The following is a 12,985-nucleotide window of genomic DNA, read 5'->3' as shown; positions in this document are numbered from 1 at the left end:
GCAACAAAACTTTAAACTCAAGTTTCACCCATATATAACCCTCTCTACGACAGTTATCATGACCCGCAGCTACTGACAGTTGGACAGAGCAGATGCATTAACGCTTTGATCAATGGGTATAGGTTCTACGAAGACGAGCCCCGAACGGGAACTCAAATTAATGCTGCAGTTGTGCGGAACCTGGTGTCCACTCACCGGCTGGATATCCCCATGCACGATTCCCTTTGCATGGAGATGAATGAGGAATTTGAGGATGGACTTGGTGAAGAGTTTCACCATTGTCATCTCAATGTGCTGGGGTGCCGTGCAATCAATGGCACTTAACAGACGTCTTCTGTTAAGGAGACAACAACACAAAGTCAGTGCCATCCTTTAAAGGGCTGAGTAAGCAATAAAAATTATCAACAATTATTATACTCGTTTATCCATGGAAGCCTCACTAAATGTAAACACTTTTTTCCTGAGGGTCCTGCCAAGTTTCTCCTGTCGGGGTGACATTGTTCCGATGTGTAATCCCAACTGAGTTATTTTTAAGGTATTTTCTCAGCACTGGCAAATTTGGCCGATGCCAATTAAATTATGTGCGAGTGTTTCGCTATTGGAGGAATGCGGAGAATGGGGATAAATTCCATGCAGAACAAGTGGAGAACCAACTCCACACAGACACTTATCCGAGTCAGCAATCGAACCCAAGTTCTTGGAATGATGCACGAGTGTTACCACTGCCGTCACACTGACGGTTGTCGGTGTGGCTATCGAAAAATTAGCAAGGCTGGAGAAGAAAATGGAGTGGAGCAGCCAGCTTTACATGTCTCTGCTCAGACAGCAGGGTACGTACTTCGGTATGAGCTGCATGACGAGGCAGTTGTGACCCCTGAAGGTGAAAAAGTCGAGGATTCTGACAACGTTGACATCATCATTGGCCCAGCCCTGAAGTTGGAGCAAGATGTGGTACTCCATCCACTGGCTGTGGTCTTCCTCGGCACTAAACAGCGGAAATCCACAGCTTCATATTAATTACAATAATTGACCCTTGTAACAGTTTGTCGCTCGCTCTCAAAGACAGTTGTCCTTCACCGCATCTGCGATTAACAGTGGGCTACGTACGGCGCGAAAGAAGTTAAACATAAATCCAGAGAAAACCCACACATATGAGCACCATAACACTACCCACGTAAATATGGAATTGATTTACTGTCCTGCCTTCTCCATGCAAGCCATTGTGAAGTCTTACCTGAATGACTGTCTCCACATCTTCACAGCCACTCGGGTGTTGGTCTTGTGGTCACGGCATTTGAAGATCTGGCTGTAAGGTCCGACGACCACCTTTTTCAGCACCTCATATCGGAAATGGAGATGCTCATGCTCGACCTGCGGTGCAATCACATCAACTAAGTATACTGATCCAATCACTGCTCATTCAGTCACTGAGTATGGATGCAATATATGTGTGGCATGTGTAAGAGTTAGTGTGAATGTGTAGGGTATGCTGTCCGCCTGTTCTGCAGATGATTATGGTGTTTGTCAGTGTGCAGACTTTGTGTGTTCTCCACGTGTTATGTGACCTGAGGAGAGTCGTACCGAGACATAATGGTTGTAGACATCATCGTAGCCATGGTTTTGAGTGCCAAAGCCTTTGTTATGGACTCCGAAATACCAGACGTTATTCACGTTGAGGACCTCGCTTCTCTCGGTGGGGGTCAGGAAATCCCCAAAGAGCTTCAAGATTTCTGCAAACATAAGAACAATGATGATTAATATTGTCCTATTATAATATTGCTTTGTCAAATAAAACATTTTCGTTTCTTTAATTTGTTCACTAAGCAATGTGGTCGTGTTTTTTTTTCATTGCATTTTTAACCAGTTCCGTATTCCTGTAACATGTGAAGAACAGACTGATAACGAATTTGGTATCACCACCTACAGTGAGGGAAAAAAAGTATTTGATCCCCTGCTGATTATGTACGTTTGCCCACTGACAAAGAAATGATCAGTCTATAATTTTAATGGTAGGTTTATTTGAACAGTGAAAGACAGAATAACAACAACAAAATCCAGAAAAACGCATGTCAAAAATGTTATAAATTGATTTGCATTTTAATGAGGGAAATAAGTACATGACCCCTCTGCAAAACATGACTTAGTACTTGGTGGCAAACCCCTTGTTGGCAATCACAGAGGTCAGACGTTTCTTGTAGTTGGCCACCAGGTTTGCACACATCTGAGGAGGGATTTTGTCCCACTCCTCTTTGCAGATCTTCTCCAAGTCATTAAGGTTTCGAGGCTTACGTTTGGCAACTCGAACCTTCAGCTCCCTCCACAAATTTTCTATGGGATTAAGGTCTGGAGACTGGCTAGGCCACTCCAGGATCTTAATGTGCTTCTTCTTGAGCCACTCCTTTGTTGCCTTGGCCGTGTTTTGGGTCATTGTCATGCTGGAATACCCATCCACGACCTATTTTCAATTCCCTGGCTGAGGGAAGGAGGTTCTCACCCAAGATTTGACGGTACATGGCCCCATCCATCATCCCTTTGATGCGGTGAAGTTGTCCTGTCACCTTAGCAGAAAAACACCCCCAAAGCATAATGTTTCCACCTCCATATTTGACGGTGGAGATGTTCTTGGGGTCATAGGCAGCATTCCTCCTCCTCCAAACACGGCGAGTTGAGTTGATGCCTAAGAGCTCAATTTTGGTCTCATCTGACCACAACACTTTCACCCAGTTGTCCTCTGAATCATTCAGATGTTCATTGGCAAACTTCAGACGGGCATGTATATGTGCTTTCTTGAGCAGGGGGACCTTGCGAGCGCTGCAGGATTTCAGTCCTTCACTGCGTAGTGTGTTACCAACTGTTTTCTTAGTGACTATGGTCCCAGCTGCCTTGAGATCATTGACAAGATCCTCCCGTGTAGTTCTGGGCTGATTCCTCACCGTTCTCATGATCATTGCAACTCCACGAGGTGAGATCTTGCATGGAGCCCCAGGCCGAGGGAGATTGACAGTTCTTTTGTGTTTCTTCCATTTGCGAATAATCGCACCAACTGTTGTCACCTTCTCACCAAGCTGCTTGGCGATGGTCTTGTAGCCCATTCCAGCCTTGTGTAGGTCTACAATCTTGTCCCTGACATCCTTGGAGAGCTCTTTGGTCTTGGCCATGGTGGAGAGTTTGGAATCTGATTGATTGATTGCTTCTGTTAACAGGTGTCTTTTATACAGGTAACAAGCTGAGATTAGGAGCACTCCCTTTAAGAGTGTGCTCCTAATCTCAGCTCGTTACCTGTATAAAAGACACCTGGGAGCCAGAAATCGTTCTTATTGAGAGGGTCAAATAATGATTTCCCTCATTAAAATGCAAATCAATTTGTAACACTTTTGACATGCGTTTTTCTGGATTTTGTTGTTGTTATTCTCTCTCTCACTATTCAAATAAACCTACCATTAAAATTATAGACTGATAATTTCTTTGTCAGTGGGCAAACGTACAAAATCAGCAGGTGATCAAATACTATTTCCCTCACTGTATGAAACCGCGCTTTTGTCATGAAGACTTGTTTAACATCCATACGATCGTAGGACACCCAAGAAACATAGCCTAGCCACTTATTGGGCCCTTCCTGCTGAAATGATGATAAAATATACGATGCTTGTTTACCAAAGAAAGCTCCACTGAGTCCCTGGACTGCATATAATCACTAACACTAATTTTTTTTTTGCATTGGGATGTTTGAATAATTTTCTTTAGCTGTGGGAGGAAAATGGCGAACCCAGATGAATCCCATGCAGAGCAGGGGGAAATCATCCCGACTCCAAAGAGAAATGCACGAGGAGTGTTCCTGCTGTGCCACCCTGCCTCGCGACATTTTTATTCCATAGCCATTCACATGCTTGTTTTTGTTTTCAACTGTGACCACCATGACGTCCCCCACCATGACTTCTCTGATCATATCTATCACCTCGTGGGGTTTTACTACTGGCGATGGCAATGCTGTCCGATGTGGGCAGCGCACTCCATTGCATGCTGCTCCTGGAGCCCACCTTCTCTTCAGCCTTGGCCATCTACACACAGACAAAGATGCAGGTCACCCGGTATAACCTTCAGCAATCTTTTGGGGAAAGTGCAGCAAGTGAGCAATGAGCCAACATCGCTGAGGGCCCTGGGTTCCATAGTGAGGAAGACCAGGCTTTGGCAATATGGGGCGAAGTTGCTACGTGGTCCAGCCATTGGGAACTCCCAGTGGCATTTGTCCCTGTGCATTAGTCTACCAGTGGACTGTTAGTCTACCAGTGGACTGTTAGTCTACCAGTGGACTATTAGTCTACCAGTGGACTGTTAGTCTACCAGTTGACTATTAGTCTACCAGTTGACTAGTCCTCCAATAATGTAGACTAAGATGTTATCTCCCTCGCCTGGATGCAGGAAGTTGTGGGTACGATGCCAACCCTGTGTAACTGATTGCATGGAAGTATAAAGTGATTATGAGAGAGTGAGTGAGCGTGAGTGTGAGAGTTTGTAAGTATTAGAGTGAGTGTAAGACTGCATGAGTTTTAGAGTTAGTGAGATAGTGAGAGTGAGTGTGAGAGTGCATGAGTTTGAGAGTGAGATAGTGTGAAGATGAGTGTCAGAGTTAGTGAGTGAGCATGAGTGATTGAGAGTAAATGTGAGTGAATTTGAGAGTTAGTGAGTGTGAGATTCAGTGTGTGAGGGAGTGTGAAAGTGAGAATGAGTGTGAAAGTTAGTGTGAGATTGATGTTGTAAGAGTGCATGGGAGAGTGAGAGAGTTAGTGTTAGAGTGAATGTGTATGAACGTGAATGAGAGAGTTACAGTAAGTGTGATGGTAAGTAAGTGCGAGTGAGACAGAGTGAGTGAGAGAGTGAGTGAGCATGAAAGAATGTGAGAATGAGTGAGTGGGGGAGTTAATGAGAGTGAGTGGGAGCATGATAAAGTGAGTGAGAGAGTGAGTGTGAGTTAGTGAGTGTGAATGTGAATGCATGTAAGAGTTATTGATCGGGAGAGTAAGAGTGTGTGTGAGAGTGCATGTGAGTGAGCGAGTGAGACAATGAGTATGAGTAAGATAGTGAATGTGAGCGTGAGAGTAAATACTCGTGAGTTATTGAACGGGAGTGTAAGAGAGTGAGTGTGATAGTGAGTTAGTGTGAGAGTGAGTGGGAGAGTGAGAGAGTGCATGTGACAGAGAATGAGTGAGTGAATGAGAGAGTATGTGAGAGTGATTACAGTGAGGGTGAGACAGAGTTTGAGAGTGAAACAGCGAGTCTGACAGTGTGGGAGTGAGTGAGCGTGAGTCTCACTGTGCTCCCTCCTCCTCGTCTCCACTCCCCGTAAAGAATGAGACCTCCTTTACCAGTGGCAAAATATAGTAATAGGTTTTTACCCTTTCAAATGGTACAAAAACTGACACCTTTATACAAGGCATCATGTTTGCAATAACCACAACACAAGCAGTCAAAATGCAAACAAAAAGAAACAACTCTGATGATAATGATATGCACTGTCCTTGAAGTTGATTGGTCCACACCCGAGACAGCTTTTCTTAGAGCCTAGTCTCCATTGGTGTTGGACCAGATGACGCCAAAAGGCGTACAACTCAAAGACAGTGCACTACCAGAGTATTGAGAGCTCGGGGTAAGCATTTACACTATGAGACCTCTTTACCAGTGGCAAAATATAGTAATAGGTTTTTACACTTTCACCTGTCTCGGGTGTGGACCAATCAACTTCAAGGACAGTGCATATCATTATCATCAGAGTTGTTTCTTTTTGCTTGCATTTTGACTGCTTGTGTTGTGGTTATTGCAAACATGATGACTTGTATAAAGGTGTCAGTTTTTGTACCAGTTGAAAGGGTAAAAACCTATTATTACAAGAGCTCGGCTCTTTTTAAATCCTTTATATTAAGTTCACTTGCTTGCTTGCGCGCTTACGACCGTGCAAATCTTTCGGTCGTTTTTTAACCCACTTACCGTGATCGAATCGAGCTGACATTTTGCACAGACTCGTTGTGCGTGACAATTTATTTTCGTGAATTTTTTTTTCCTAAATTTTCCACTTTTTAGGAAAAAAACACTTATCAACATGAATAAAACAGAGGGGACGAAAGGGGAAAAACATATATTTTTTTTATTGTGAGTTTATTTAAGAAGTCTGTACATGAGCCAGGTTTTCATCATGCTACATTTAGCCCCAGTGGCCTAATGGATAAGGCACTGGCCTCCTAAGCCAGGGATTGTGGGTTCGAGTCTCACCTGGGGTTGCTGAGAAAAAGCTGTTCATTTTGTAAAATCAAAATGTCAAGTTAACGAATCTGATAATGAAAAGCCAAAATGGCGCTGTGCCTATAGAAGAGAGTTTTAAAACAGTGTTCAATTATACTCTTTGGTTCTTTCGGTAAAGTTACGTCGGTATAGTGTCCATCATCAGATGATGATGATGGATGCTTGTGTTGATGATAGACGCTTGTGTTGAGCCCGAAACGTCGTGATTTATTTTATTTTATACCTATGTGAATTTACCAAAAGAACCAAAGAGTATGGATTCCTGAAGTCACGAAAGCTTCAAATCAAGAGTTTTAAACAGTGTACTTTGGTGACAATTATCAACATTGATAAAGCAGAGAATAAAAGGGGAAAATACATATCCATTTCTATTATTATTGCGAGTTTATTTAAGAAGTCTGTATATAAGCCAGGTTTTCATCATGCTACATGTAGCCCCAGTGGCCTAATGGATAAGGCACTGGCCTCCTAAGCCAGGGATTGTGGGTTCGAGTCCCACCTGGGGTAGCTGAGAAAAAGTTGTTCATTTTGTAGACGTCAAGTTTATGAATCTGACGATGATAAGCGAAGGTGGTACTGTGCCGATCGAAGAGAGTGTGAAATCAGTGTACTTTGGTGACAGGAATCAACATTGATTAAGCAGAGGGGACGAAAGGGGGAAATACGTATCCATTTTTAAATCCTTTATATTAAGTTCACTTGCTTGCTTGCGCGCTTACGACCGTGCAAATCTTTCGGTCGTTTTTTAACCCACTTCCCGTGATCCAATCGAGCTGACATTTTGCACAGACTCGTTGTGCGTGACAATTTATTTTTGTGAATTTTTTTTTTTTTTAGGAAAAAAAATATTTCACTAACACAATCATATATTTTTCCTAAACACAGAAAATTATTCAAGAAATCAACAAAAATTTACAATATAAACAATCATACAAAAACTGAAAACCTTATAATCCTTATATACGACTTTCCTTATATTTCATTTAAAATACCAATGTTATAAAAATGAAACTCTTACTCAAGAAAAACAGAAATGAATAATAAAATAAAACCGATGCCACGCATATAAAGGATTTATAGTGAAAAACTTTGTTTTTACGGGTTAATTTTTTGCTGCTACTGCTGCCAATTTCTCCTCTGCACGTCTCACTACACGCGTGCAGTGACGTCACTCACCTCCACGGCTATGGCCACGCCCTTATCTCTGTTACGTCAGACACTCAAACTCCTACCACTCAACGAGTGACCACGTGACCGCTCAACGGTTCGTGCTGTGCGTGTCAGACTTGAGCAAAAAAGTTTGTGAATGTCAGTGTCAGAGTCAGTATGAGAGTGAGTATGAGTGAGAGTGAGTATGAGTGAGAGTGATTGAGTGTGAGAGTTGGTGAGTGTTTTAGTGAAAGAGTGAGTGTGAGTGAAAGAGACAGTGAATGTGAGAGTGCCTTTAAGAGTGTGTGAGTGAGTTAGTGAGAGGGTGAGTGTGATATGGAGTCTCACCGTGCCTCCTGCTCTTTTCCAATACCCGTAAATAATCGCAACAAGAGCTCGGCTCTTTGTGCTGCTACTGCAGTTACCTCCTCTGCACCTTCTCACTACACGCGTGCAGTGACGTCACACCTCCACGGCTATGGCCACGCCCCTATCTCTGTTGCGTCAGACCCTCAGACCCCTCCCGCTCAACGAGTGGCCACGTGACCCCCCAACGATTTGTGGTGTGACTGGTGAGACTTGAGTGAAAGAGTTCGTGAATTTGAGTAAGCGTCAGAGTAAATGGGAGAGTGAGTATGAGTGAGAGTGAGTGTAAGAGTTAGTGAGTGTTTTAGTGAAAGAGTGACATTGAGTGAGAGTGAGTATTCTAGTGAAAGAGTCAGTAGAGAGTGAGAATGAGTGAAAGTGAGTGCATGAGAGAGTGATTGAGTGTGAGAGTTAGTGAGTGTTTTAGTGAAAAAAGTGATGAGATCACTGCATGTCGCATTCAAGTGGTGAGTTCACTGCATGTCGCATTCAAGTGATGAGATCACTGCATGTCACATTCAAGTGATGAGGTCACTGTATGTCACATTCAAGTGATGAGCTCCTCCTCCTGCACGTAGCGTGGCACAGCAGTCAACCCCCATGGCACCTGTTAGGTCTGTCCCATGACGTCCTGAATGAGTGGGTAGGCGAATGGGTCATTGGTGGGAGAGTGATTTGGTGGGTGCTAGAGTGAGTTGGTGGTTGGGTGGTAGAGTTACTTGGTGGGTGGATGGGTGAATGAATGAGTGGGTAGGTGGATGGGTGATTGAATGGTTGGATGAGTGGGTGGGTTCCTGCGAGGAGGAGGTGGGAGGTGGAGGAGGTTGAGGTGGAACTGGTGGTGGAGGAGGTGGACTCCTGACAAGGCCATTTTACCCCACCCTACCTGGCCATTATAACCCCACCCTACCAGCCTATTTTAGACCCCAGTGACACGACAAATATGAACCCAGACCCTACACATCACTGACAATTATCACGATTAGTAATACCCCTAGACAACAAAGCCGCACCTAATTAGCATCATTGCATACATTGACATAATTACCTAATTTTGTAAAATTACACCTTTTACATTTTTCATTAGATTTTTATTATTTTTCAAGACAATATATACAACAATCCCGACCCTGATGCCTGTTGTATATTTGGAGTTTACATGTTTCTCTCACTCTCCCCTTTGTCGTGTGAATTTATGTCTGGCTCTTCTATTTGTCCCTCCACATTTATAGTTGCTGATATAAATGTACACGTAAAAAGCCACTTAATTTGGCAACAACCACCCTGATGTTGATACTCAAACACCACCTACACAACCACTGTATCAAGGCTCTATGTCCCCGTGTGTTCATGTGTCTCCACGTGTCCCTGTGGGTGGGTGAATAGATGGGTTAGTGGGTGAGTTGGTGAATGGGCAAGCGAGTGGGTGGATGTGCGGGCGATGGAATCGAACCTACACCTCTGGAGTGCAAATACAGCGAGCTCCCTTAGGGTGGAAGACCTTCATGGAGATGCTGCACAGCGGGCCGGTGGCCATTGCCTACGAGGTGGCGAGTGCGGGGATCGCCCTCCTCAGCCTCGGAGTGTGGCTGAAGAATGCAGTGGTGAGTGCCAGTTTCACGATTACACAGACCATAGTGTGGCACCGCAACAGACACCACACGCAGAGCCACCACACGCAGAGACGTATCACGCGTACAGATCACTTGCGTAGAATTAAGAATCTCACTCGCATATGTAGTAGGTTAAATGAGACGTAGACGACGTAGTCGGAGGCACACTTACGTATTATAACGTTTCACTCGGCACAGGCCAATGTATACAACACTCGAAGGGGTAACGGCCCCTTCACCCGTCTAACAGGGAGACCCCATTAACTCTAGCCCGGCTAGCCTACTCCCAGGTCCTCCACTCGAGAGCTAGGGGAGGCTAGCTGATCCAGCTCTGGCCAAGCTAGGATCACGGCACCCTTAGCCACCAGACCGGCTCTTACAAGAGCATCGGCTCTGGGCTCTCGGGGCCACGCCACTGGCTTGCCCTGGTCGGTCCTTAGAAGGACAGCGATCCAGGGGAGTCCCAGGGCCTATCTAGCCGGTCTTCACTCTTCACTAGTTAAGCTGAATACTGAACCCCGTGCCCACCGGCTCACCGCCTTATATAGCAACTCCCCCACGAGGGGTGGGGCCGTGGGAGATCACAGCGCCGTTACAGCCCCCCAGGGCTAACCGATGTGGACGTGAATGTAAGCATCCTTCCGCGTGCGGGCATAACCACCCCTCGTGTGTTTGTTCACCCTCCCGTAACACCCCTACACATACACCACACACACAAGTATATATGACATCCACACACACATCCTAGACAAAGTCGCAAACACCTTGCTCAATTATGCTTAAATATTATCCACTGCAACTTTAAGGGTGTTTTTTGTTACTGGCAGCGTGGCATTTGGGACATGTGCTGGACTCAGCTGTCCATGTGCGGCGTTGGTGAGTTGCCCTGGTGCGGACAACTATTTCCCCAGCCAGTAGAGTCAGAATAATACTATTTATTTATGGTTGAGGAATCCGATGAGCTATGAAGTTCTTTTTCACAGATGTCCAGTAGGGGCTGGTAAGAACATTACAACAACAAATACTACAAAAACATGATAATAGTGCAAAGTGCATGAAAGGTTAACAAATCACCCAAACACAAACAAATAAAACTAAACCACCCCCATCATACAAAGCCCACTGAGGTACTAACTTATTTTTCAGACGGAACCTGGTCACAAATGATAGATCAACAAAGTGACATCATTTGGACATTCATAGCAGCAAAATAATCTAAATTATCGAAATAAATGTTTCTAAATGTGGAGGGAAAAACCAGAGGATCAAACTACGCAGGGCCATGGCACGTGACCAATGACTTTTGTTTATTGCCGAGAATCCAGCTGTTAGTCAAGGCTGAACTAAAGAGAGGGAAAGATACTTGTTGTCGTGCTGTACATTACAAATACTTGTGCAATGTTTTCAACAGTGGCGTTCGCGACCTCCTGCCATGCCATAGATGGCCGTCCACACCACCAACCTCCCGAAACAAAAGGCTCGGTCGAACTTGGCCGAAATGGTACCTCAAGCAGCTTCCTCTTTAGGCTGTTCGATGACGGTTCCGCAAGATGGAGAATACCCGTCTCCCTCAAGGTGGACGACCTTGATGAAGATGCTGCACAGTGGGCCGGTGGCCATCACTTACGACGTGGAGAGCGCGGGGATCACCATTACCAGTCTAAGAGTCTGGCGGAAGAATCAACTGGTAACAGAGAGAGAGAGAGAGTGTGCTGGCTTCACTGTCACATAGAGAATCAGCAGGACACCACAACAGACACACACAGAGACACCACACCCAGAGAGGCATCATGGATATAGATCACTCAGGCAAATGTCATAATCTCACATGCATAGATGACACAAATCAGAATCATAATATTTATACTGGAGGAATCCGATGAGCTATTACGCTATTTTTCACAGATGTCCAGGAGAGGCAGGTTAGAACGTTACAACAACAAAAAATAAAAAATCACACTCACACCCTCGACAAAGTCGCACACATTTATTACAAGCACACACATTGTTCATGCTGTGGATTACAAATAGTTGTCCGATATTTGCGACTGAAAGGCAAGTACAACACTCGTGTTCAATCAATGGTGGTGGTGTGGCAGATGGCAAGTGACAAAAAATATTTAAGTGGATGTGACCAACAGGGGAAGAAGGAGACTGCAATCTCTTGCCTCTCATACTGATTTTGTTTCCGGTTTTAAACAGAAGTCATCGCAACGTGGACGAGTTTACCGAAGCCGCCACATGAGAGGATCCATGTGGAAATTGGCTCGGGGCAAGCGCCACCCCATGAAAATCAAGAGGACCCACAGATCCCTCAAGACTCAGCTGGATGGCTGCTCCATGATGAATAGCTCACCAACACTTAACAGCGCACCCACCAACTGCACCACTCCTACCAACACCAGCACTCCTACCAACAGCACCATTCCTACCAACACCACCATGACAAACCCCACCCCGACCAACACTGCTATCTCGACTAACACCATCACACTTTCAAATACCACCACCTCTACCAATACTATCCTGACTAACACCACCACCCCTTCCACCCCTACAAACCCTACCAACAACATCTTCTCCACCTTCACCACCACCAGGACCGACACCATTACCCCAGTTGAGCGTGAGTGGTGTCACCTCATGATCATGGCCCGCACCAATGCCCGCTGCACTACAATAAGCTCAATTATCCCTACCAGCTCAACCACCAACTCCCCCGCTCCTACCAACTCCACCACCTCGACCAATCCCACGCCTACCAACATTACCTCCTCTACCCTCACTACCACTCCCAGCCACATCACCCCAGCTGAGCATGTGTCCAGCCTCATGATCATGAGGGAAAAGAGATCACTCTTCATGGCCCGGATCAATGCCTGCTCCACCACTCCTACCAACTCCACCACCTTTAGAATCCGCACACCTACCAACACTACCACCCCTCCCAACACCGCTACCCTGACCAAACGCAACTACTGCGACGAACACCACCACTCCTACCAAAACCAACCCTACCAACGCCAACCCTATCAACACCAACCCTACCAACACCATTATTCCTACCAACACCACTACCAACACCAACCCTACCAGCACCAATCCTACCAACACAATGACTCCTACCAATACGACCACCCCAACCGACACCATCACTCTTCCCAACAGTCCTATCAACGTTACCTATCCTACAAACGCCAACTCTATAAACACCTTGACCCCTACCAACACCACCACCCCAAATAAGAAATAATACAAAATAAATAACATTCCAACATCGCTGCACCCTTTCCATGTTAGCCTGCTGCGCTACGAAGCCGGCGACCGGAGTTAAATTTCCGCTCATGGCCAACACCAGTGATCGACTCAGTCTCAAATTAGTGCCTGGTACTCATTTAGCTGAGGCTACCTCGCATGCCATGTCAGCCTTCATAAGGCGCTCGCTAAACGCACTTGTGAAAACAGTCTTAAATCTTTACGGGGGATCTTTGTCTTCGACATATCTGTGGGCTAGAGTGTAGCTTGATTTATTGTTCATGCGAGGGATGCCCTTTGCCTGCAGC

The 12,985-nt window shown here is 45.3% G+C and overlaps 2 non-coding genes across 2 annotated transcripts; both read left to right on the top strand.

Annotated features, from left to right (window-relative positions):
* The first annotated feature begins 6,199 nt into the window (after window positions 1-6,199).
* TRNAR-CCU (transfer RNA arginine (anticodon CCU)) lies at window positions 6,200-6,272 on the top strand. Its single transcript has one exon. It is a non-coding gene; the product is annotated as a tRNA-Arg (tRNA).
* A 456-nt stretch (window positions 6,273-6,728) lies between these two features.
* TRNAR-CCU (transfer RNA arginine (anticodon CCU)) lies at window positions 6,729-6,801 on the top strand. Its single transcript has one exon. It is a non-coding gene; the product is annotated as a tRNA-Arg (tRNA).
* Window positions 6,802-12,985: the final 6,184 nt, after the last annotated feature.

Source organism: Lampetra fluviatilis, chromosome 71, assembly GCF_964198595.1.
Source record: "Lampetra fluviatilis chromosome 71, kcLamFluv1.1, whole genome shotgun sequence".
Classification (NCBI taxonomy): domain Eukaryota; kingdom Metazoa; phylum Chordata; class Hyperoartia; order Petromyzontiformes; family Petromyzontidae; genus Lampetra; species Lampetra fluviatilis.
This window is presented reverse-complemented; position numbering and strand designations above follow the sequence as displayed.